Below are 9,320 nucleotides of genomic sequence, written 5' to 3'. Positions count from 1 at the left end.
TGTTACGACACCCAAGGAAGGGTGTTATGACACTCAAGGAAGGGTGTTACGACACCCAAGGAAGGGTGTTATGACACTCAAGGAAGGGTGTTATGACACTCAAGGAAGGGTGTTACGACACTCAAGGAAGGTTGTTACGACACCCAAGGAAGGTTGTTACGACACTCAAGGAAGGTTGTTACGACACCCAAGGAAGGGTGTTACGACACTCAAGGAAGGTTGTTACGACACCCAAGGAAGGTTGTTACGACACCCAAGGAAGGGTGTTACGACACTCAAGGAAGGTTGTTACGACACTCAAGGAAGGTTGTTACGACACCCAAGGAAGGTTGTTACGACACCCAAGGAAGGGTGTTACGACACTCAAGGAAGGTTGTTACGACACTCAAGGAAGGTTGTTACGACACCCAAGGAAGGGTGTTATGACACTCAAGGAAGGTTGTTACGACACCCAAGGAAGGGTGTTACGACACTCAAGGAAGGTTGTTACGACACTCAAGAAAGGTTGTTACGACACTCAAGGAAGGGTGTTACGACACTCAAGGAAGGTTGTTACGACACCCAAGGAAGGGTGTTATGACACTCAAGGAAGGGTGTTATGACACTCAAGGAAGGTTGTTACGACACCCAAGGAAGGGTGTTATGACACTCAAGGAAGGGTGTTATGACACTCAAGGAAGGGTGTTATGACACTCAAGGAAGGGTGTTATGACACTCAAGGAAGGGTGTTACGACACTCAAGGAAGGGTGTTACGACACTCAAGGAAGGGTGTTACGACACTCAAGGAAGGGTGTTACGACACTCAAGGAAGGGTGTTATGACACTCAAGGAAGGGTGTTATGACACCCAAGGAAGGGTGTTACGACACCCAGGGAAGGGTGTTACGACACCCAAGGAAGGTTGTTACGACACCCAGGGAAGGGTGTTACGACACCCAGGGAAGGTTATACACGGGTTACACCAACAGTTTCACTACTCAGAAGACCACAATTTCACTAGGGAAGAGCAGCGGTGAGGGACGCTCTCCACAGGCCCACAGAATAATTCATTCATTAAAACCTCCTTCGGTGTTTTGACCTGAGATAAAAGTTATCGTATACAACACGACGGTACTCAGTGTAGAGGGCCTGGCAATCATCTTCGCATAAAGTAACCTCACTTCGCCGTTGATCAGCAGCCTGGGTAAGAGCCTCGAGTTCTCCAGAGAGAGATTCTATTTTTTTGTCCTTCCGCGATGCTATCTGATTCAGTAGAATCAACTCGCGTTCTCTCTCATTAGCAAGAGAACGCTGCTGAACGCCCTGCCTTGTTGCTACTATCATAAAATGGTCAAAAGCGTCAGACTGCTCTTGCCATTCTTCTTTACGTTGTATCCATTTTACCTGCTCATTCTGCAGCTCTTTTGCCCGCCTCTCAGCATCCTCAGATAATTTGCGATGTTGCTCTATATGTTGGATTTTACTCTCTAATATGTGCTCAAGGGACCGGATCTCATAACCTAAGTCTTCTTTGCGAATATTTTCCTTTTTCCACTTTAATAAAAGTTTCTTGTAAGCTTTCCGGTTCTGCTTACGTTCTTTACTGAGGGTTTCGTAGCCGTCGATTGCGTTTTGATGACTGGTTAGCAGAGACTGAGCCTCACTTTTACTTCTTTCTGTTATAATTTTAGCAAATTCGTGATTTTGCTTAAGACTAGAATGTTTACCGCGGAGGGACTCTAGATCACGGTGTTTGTCCTTTAATTCTACTTCTAAAGAAAGTATTATCCCCTCCAGATTTTGTCTCCGGAGTCGTTCTTCTTCACTTTTCTTTACCAAATTTTCTCGTCGGAGCCGCTGTTTCTTAACCCTCCTATTTATATTTTTGTTGTCCTTTCTCTTGTCGTTGTAATCCTGCAGGAGCGTATGGTAGTCCTTCTGCTGGCTGTCATGCTGCTCGACGAGGTCCTTGTAAAGCTTCACCGCCTCTTCGTGAGCTGATGCTACAGTAAGGGATTCCGCCTGCCCCCTCTTCGAGTTGACATGAGCAAGCTCATGCTCCTGCCTGAGACCTGCATGCTTTTGACGGAGTGCCTCTAGTTCTCGGTCTCTGGCGTCGACTAGAGCCCGGAGCGGAGCACGCTTATTTTCTTCATTTTGAATGAGCAGACCTGCCTCGTAAATATCTGAGGCACAGGTAACTGCTAATTCGAACGCCCTTTCGACACTGTGTGTTGCCTCCTGCTCTTGACGTTTAGAATCGGCCAAGAGGAGCTGTAGTTCATTTATATAGGCAGTGATAACATCATCATCGCCGTATTCAGCAGGGTGGCCATTCGGGTGGGCACGCATTTGAATTCTCTCACCCTCGGAATATTCTGGTGTAGGAAGAACACTACGACCGCCCTGTGGAGGAGTATGTTCAGGCACCTCACCACCTAGGATGTGTGGTGCTCCATGCTTCATGTACGGAAGCTTATGTTCAGGCACCAGGCTCTCATCCTCACCAGGAGCAGCCCCATGACGTCCCTGACCACGGAAGCGTCCACGGCCAGCCCCGGAGCGGCCTTCTGCACCCAGTAACCAAAATATGGTTAATAGAACGATTTTTATTATAAGGGATTTCATTATTTCTGAAAAATAGTACGAAAAATAGAAACTGTAGTCACTGGTACTTGATTGAGATGAAAGTTTGATACATGAGGAAACATTTCAGCTTAGTACAGTGGTTGGTAAATGTGGCCCAAGAACTATAGACTAACCGAGGGTCATTAAGGCTGAATGTAACCAGTTCACAGCCAGTCAAGAATACTTAAGTCACCAAACTAAACTTCCAGTGTATATATACAATGAGATATATACACCGAGAAGTGTACATATATTGTTAGTTTAGAAAGACAAGTAAACAAACACGTTTCGGTCCTGGGACCTTGATCACCTCTGAGGTGATCAAGGTCCCAGGGCTGAAACGTTTTCTAATAAATATATCCTAGTGTTTGTTTACACTGTGTCTCTTAACCAATTTGTCGGTATCTCTTACCAAGGTTATACTATACATCTCATTATAAGAAGCCGGAGACAGGTACCAACGTAACAATGATGAGGGACCAGCTCAGCTTCCATACATTGTAATGATAATGATTCCCCGGGAAATGTATCATTATTAAATACATAATCAACTGTAATCACAAAGATTCATTATAACCGAAGGAAGCGTACACAGAACGTTTAGTACAAAACCACATGTAACATCTCTAGGTAGTACAAGTACTGCGTAGTTGTTGATGGTGATGGTAGCGACAGTGACACCGGCAGTGACAGTAGTAGTGACAGTAGTAGTGACAGTAGTAGTGATAGTAGTAGTGACAGTTGTAGTGGAAGTTGTAGTGACAGTTGTAGTGGCAGTAGTAGTGGCAGTAGTAGTGACAGTAGTAGTGACAGTAGTAGTGACAGTAGTAGTGACAGTAGTAGTGGCAGTTGTAGTGGCAGTAATAGTGGGTAGTGACAGTAGTAGTGACAGTAGTAGTGACAGTAGTAGTGACAGTAGTAGTGACAGTAGTAGTGACAGTAGTAGTGACAGTAGTAGTGACAGTAGTAGTGGCAGTTGTAGTGGCAGTAATAGTGGGTAGTGACAGTAGTAGTGACAGTAGTAGTGACAGTAGTAGTGACAGTAGTAGTGACAGTTGTAGTGGAAGTTGTAGTGACAGTTTCAGTGACAGTAGCAGTGACAGTTACTCAGCTGGTCAGGTATCTCCAATACAGGGAGGGTAGAACCTCCACTCTCATACAAGGAAGGAGGATAGAACCTCCACTCTCATACAAGGAGGGAGGATAGAACCTCCACTCTCATACAAGGAGGGAGGATAGAACCTCCACTCTCATACAAGGAGGGAGGATAGAACCTCCACTCTCAGACAAGGAGGGAGCATAGAACCTCCACTCTCATACAAGGAGGGAGGATAGAACCTCCACTCTCATACAAGGAGGGAGGATAGAACCTCCACTCTCATACAAGGAGGGAGGATAGAACCTCCACTCTCATACAAGGAGGGAGGATAGAACCTCCACTCTCATACAAGGAGGGAGGATAGAACCTCCACTCTCATACAAGGAGGGAGGATAGAACCTCCACTCTCATACAAGGAGGGAGGATAGAACCTCCACTCTCATACAAGGAGAGAGGATAGAACCTCCACTCTCATAAAAGGAGGGAGGATAGAACCTCCACTCTCATACAAGGAGGGAGGATAGAACCTCCACTCTCATACAAGGAGGGAGGATAGAACCTCCACTCTCATACAAGGAGGGAGGATAGAACCTCCACTCTCATACAAGGAGGGAGGATAGAACCTCCACTCTCATACAAGGAGGGAGGATAGAACCTCCACTCTCATACAAGGAGGGAGGATAGAACCTCCACTCTCATACAAGGAGAGAGGATAGAACCTCCACTCTCATAAAAGGAGGGAGGATAGAACCTCCACTCTCATACAAGAAGGGAGGGTAGAACCTCCACTCTTATATAAGGAGGGAGGATAGAACCTCCACTCTCATACAAGGAGGGAGGATAGAACCTCCACTCTCATACAAGGAGGGAGGATAGAACCTCCACTCTCATACAAGGAGAGAGCATAGAACCTCCACTCTCATACAAGGAGGGAGGATAGAACCTCCACTCTCATACAAGGAGAGAGGATAGAACCTCCACTCTCATACAAGGAGGGAGGATAGAACCTCCACTCTCATACAAGGAGGGAGGGTAGAACCTCCACTCTCATACAAGGAGGGAGGACAGAACCTCCACTCTCATACAAGGAGAGAGGATAGAACCTCCACTCTCATACAAGGAGGGAGGATAGAACCTCCACTCTCATACAAGGAGGGAGGGTAGAACCTCCACTCTCATACAAGGAGGGAGGATAGAACCTCCACTCTCATACAAGGAGGGAGGATAGAACCTCCACTCTCATACAAGGAGGGAGGATAGAACCTCCACTCTCATACAAGGAGGGAGGATAGAACCTCCACTCTCATACAAGGAGAGAGGATAGAACCTCCACTCTCATAAAAGGAGGGAGGATAGAACCTCCACTCTCATACAAGAAGGGAGGGTAGAACCTCCACTCTTATATAAGGAGGGAGGATAGAACCTCCACTCTCATACAAGGAGGGAGGATAGAACCTCCACTCTCATACAAGGAGGGAGGATAGAACCTCCACTCTCATACAAGGAGAGAGCATAGAACCTCCACTCTCATACAAGGAGGGAGGATAGAACCTCCACTCTCATACAAGGAGAGAGGATAGAACCTCCACTCTCATACAAGGAGGGAGGATAGAACCTCCACTCTCATACAAGGAGGGAGGGTAGAACCTCCACTCTCATACAAGGAGGGAGGACAGAACCTCCACTCTCATACAAGGAGAGAGGATAGAACCTCCACTCTCATACAAGGAGGGAGGATAGAACCTCCACTCTCATACAAGGAGGGAGGGTAGAACCTCCACTCTCATACAAGGAGGGAGGATAGAACCTCCACTCTCATACAAGGAGGGAGGATAGAACCTCCACTCTCATACAAGGAGGGAGGATAGAACCTCCACTCTCATACAAGGAGGGAGGATAGAACCTCCACTCTCATACAAGGAGGGAGGATAGAACCTCCACTCTCATACAAGGAGGGAGGATAGAACCTCCACTCTCATACAAGGAGCGAGGGTAGAACCTCCACTCTCATACAAGGAGGGAGGATAGAACCTCCACTCTCATACAAGGAGGGAGGATAGAACCTCCGCTCTCATACAAGGAGGGAGGATAGAACCTCCACTCTCATACAAGGAGGGAGGATAGAACCTCCACTCTCATACAAGGAGGGAGGATAGAACCTCCACTCTCATACAAGGAGGGAGGATAGAACCTCCACTCTCATACAAGGAGGGAGGATAGAACCTCCACTCTCATACAAGGAGGGAGGATAGAACCTCCGCTCTCATACAAGGAGGGAGGATAGAACCTCCACTCTCATACAAGGAGGGAGGATAGAACCTCCACTCTCATACAAGGAGGGAGGGTAGAACCTCCACTCTCATACAAGGAGGGAGGATAGAACCTCCACTCTCATACAAGAAGGGAGAGTAGAACCTCCACTCTCATACAAGGAGGGAGGGTAGAACCTCCACTCTCATACGAGGAGGGAGGATAGAACCTCCACTCTCATACAAGGAGGGAGGATAGAACCTCCACTCTCATACAAGGAGGGAGGATAGAACCTCCACTCTCATACAAGGAGGGAGGATAGAACCTCCACTCTCATACAAGGAGGGAGGATAGAACCTCCACTCTCATACAAGGAGAGAGGATAGAACCTCCACTCTCATAAAAGGAGGGAGGATAGAACCTCCACTCTCATACAAGAAGGGAGGGTAGAACCTCCACTCTTATACAAGGAGGGAGGATAGAACCTCCACTCTCATACAAGGAGGGAGGATAGAACCTCCACTCTCATACAAGGAGGGAGGATAGAACCTCCACTCTCATACAAGGAGAGAGGATAGAACCTCCACTCTCATACAAGGAGGGAGGATAGAACCTCCACTCTCATACAAGGAGAGAGGATAGAACCTCCACTCTCATACAAGGAGGGAGGATAGAACCTCCACTCTCATACAAGGAGGGAGGGTAGAACCTCCACTCTCATACAAGGAGGGAGGACAGAACCTCCACTCTCATACAAGGAGAGAGGATAGAACCTCCACTCTCATACAAGGAGGGAGGATAGAACCTCCACTCTCATACAAGGAGGGAGGGTAGAACCTCCACTCTCATACAAGGAGGGAGGATAGAACCTCCACTCTCATACAAGGAGGGAGGATAGAACCTCCACTCTCATACAAGGAGGGAGGATAGAACCTCCACTCTCATACAAGGAGGGAGGATAGAACCTCCACTCTCATACAAGGAGGGAGGATAGAACCTCCACTCTCATACAAGGAGGGAGGATAGAACCTCCACTCTCATACAAGGAGGGAGGATAGAACCTCCGCTCTCATACAAGGAGGGAGGATAGAACCTCCACTCTCATACAAGGAGGGAGGATAGAACCTCCACTCTCATACAAGGAGGGAGGGTAGAACCTCCACTCTCATACAAGGAGGGAGGATAGAACCTCCACTCTCATACAAGAAGGGAGAGTAGAACCTCCACTCTCATACAAGGAGGGAGGTTAGAACCTCCACTCTCATACAAGGAGGGAGGATAGAACCTCCACTCTCATACAAGGAGGGAGGATAGAACCTCCACTCTCATACAAGGAGGGAGGGTAGAACCTCCACTCTCATACAAGGAGGAAGGATAGAACCTCCACTCTCATACAAGGAGGGAGGATAGAACCTCCACTCTCATACAAGGAGGGAGGATAGAACCTCCACTCTCATACAAGGAGGGAGGATAGAACCTCCACTCTCATACAAGGAGGGAGGATAGAACCTCCACTCTCATACAAGGAGGGAGGATAGAACCTCCACTCTCATACAAGGAGGGAGGATAGAACCTCCACTCTCATACAAGGAGGGAGGATAGAACCTCCACTCTCATACAAGGAGGGAGGATAGAACCTCCACTCTCATACAAGGAGGGAGGATAGAACCTCCACTCTCATACAAGGAGGGAGGGTAGAACCTCCACTCTCATACAAGGAGGGAGGATAGAACCTCCACTCTCATACAAGGAGGGAGGATAGAACCTCCACTCTCATACAAGGAGGGAGGGTGGAACCTCCACTCTCATACAAGGAGGGAGGATAGAACCTCCACTCTCATACAAGGAGGGAGGATAGAACCTCCACTCTCATACAAGGAGGGAGGATAGAACCTCCACTCTCATACAAGGAGGGAGGATAGAACCTCCACTCTCATACAAGGAGGGAGGGTGGAACCTCCACTCTCATACAAGGAGGGAGGATAGAACCTCCACTCTCATACAAGGAGGGAGGGTGGAACCTCCACTCTCATACAAGGAGGGAGGATAGAACCTCCACTCTCATACAAGGAGGGAGGATAGAACCTCCACTCTCATACAAGGAGGGAGGATAGAACCTCCACTCTCATACAAGGAGGGAGGGTAGAACCTCCACTCTCATACAAGGAGGGAGGATAGAACCTCCACTCTCATACAAGGAGGGAGGGTGGAACCTCCACTCTCATACAAGGAGGGAGGATAGAACCTCCACTCTCATACAAGGAGGGAGGATAGAACCTCCACTCTCATACAAGGAGGGAGGGTGGAACCTCCACTCTCATACAAGGAGGGAGGGTAGAACCTCCACTCTCATACAAGGAGGGAGGATAGAACCTCCACTCTCATACAAGGAGGGAGGGTGGAACCTCCACTCTCATACAAGGAGGGAGGGTGGAACCTCCACTCTCATACAAGGAGGGAGGGTAGAACCTCCACTCTCATACAAGGAGGGAGGGTAGAACCTCCACTCTCATACAAGGAGGGAGGATAGAACCTCCACTCTCATACAAGGAGGGAGGGTAGAACCTCCACTCTCATACAAGGAGGGAGGGTAGAACCTCCACTCTCATACAAGGAGGGAGGGTAGAACCTCCACACTCAGAGAAATGAATCATCCACACGTGTTTAGCTCTTCATTGTTAATTATTATCAATTATAATTTATTACTATTACTATTAAAAATTTTCCCACTTATCTAATTATATCTATCTGTCTATCTTTCCATATCTGTATATATCTCTTCACTTATCCATGTTGCCATCTATCCTGGCATTATTATTATTATTATTATTATTATTATTATTATTATTATTATTATTATTATTATTATTATTATTATTATTATTATTATAACTAGTCATGTGAACACTGAGTCATCTCTACGTACAGTTCTGTAATGTCTTAATTTCATTAGTAAGATACCTTGATCTATCACATAGGTTCAAGAGATGACCATAACACTGATCCCATATTTGGTATTTAGTTGGATCTCTCGTCTGTGTGTGTGTCAAACTACCAGAAGAAGGTGCTTAAGCCTGTCAGAGATACTTGTAACCAAGTTTAAGCCTGTCAGAGATACTTGTAACCAAGTTTAAGTCTGTCAGAGATACTTGTAACCAAGTTTAAGCCTGTCAGAGATACTTGTAACCAAGTTTAAGTCTGTCAGAGATACTTGTAACCAAGTTTAAGTCTGTCAGAGATACTTGTAACCAAGTTTAAGTCTGTCAGAGATACTTGTAACCAAGTTTAAGTCTGTCAGAGATACTTGTAACCAAGTTTAAGTCTGTCAGAGATACTTGTAACCAAGTTTAAGTCTGTCAGAGAT

Source organism: Cherax quadricarinatus, chromosome 80 (assembly GCF_038502225.1).
Source record: "Cherax quadricarinatus isolate ZL_2023a chromosome 80, ASM3850222v1, whole genome shotgun sequence".
In the NCBI taxonomy this organism is placed as follows: domain Eukaryota; kingdom Metazoa; phylum Arthropoda; class Malacostraca; order Decapoda; family Parastacidae; genus Cherax; species Cherax quadricarinatus.
This window is presented reverse-complemented; position numbering follows the sequence as displayed.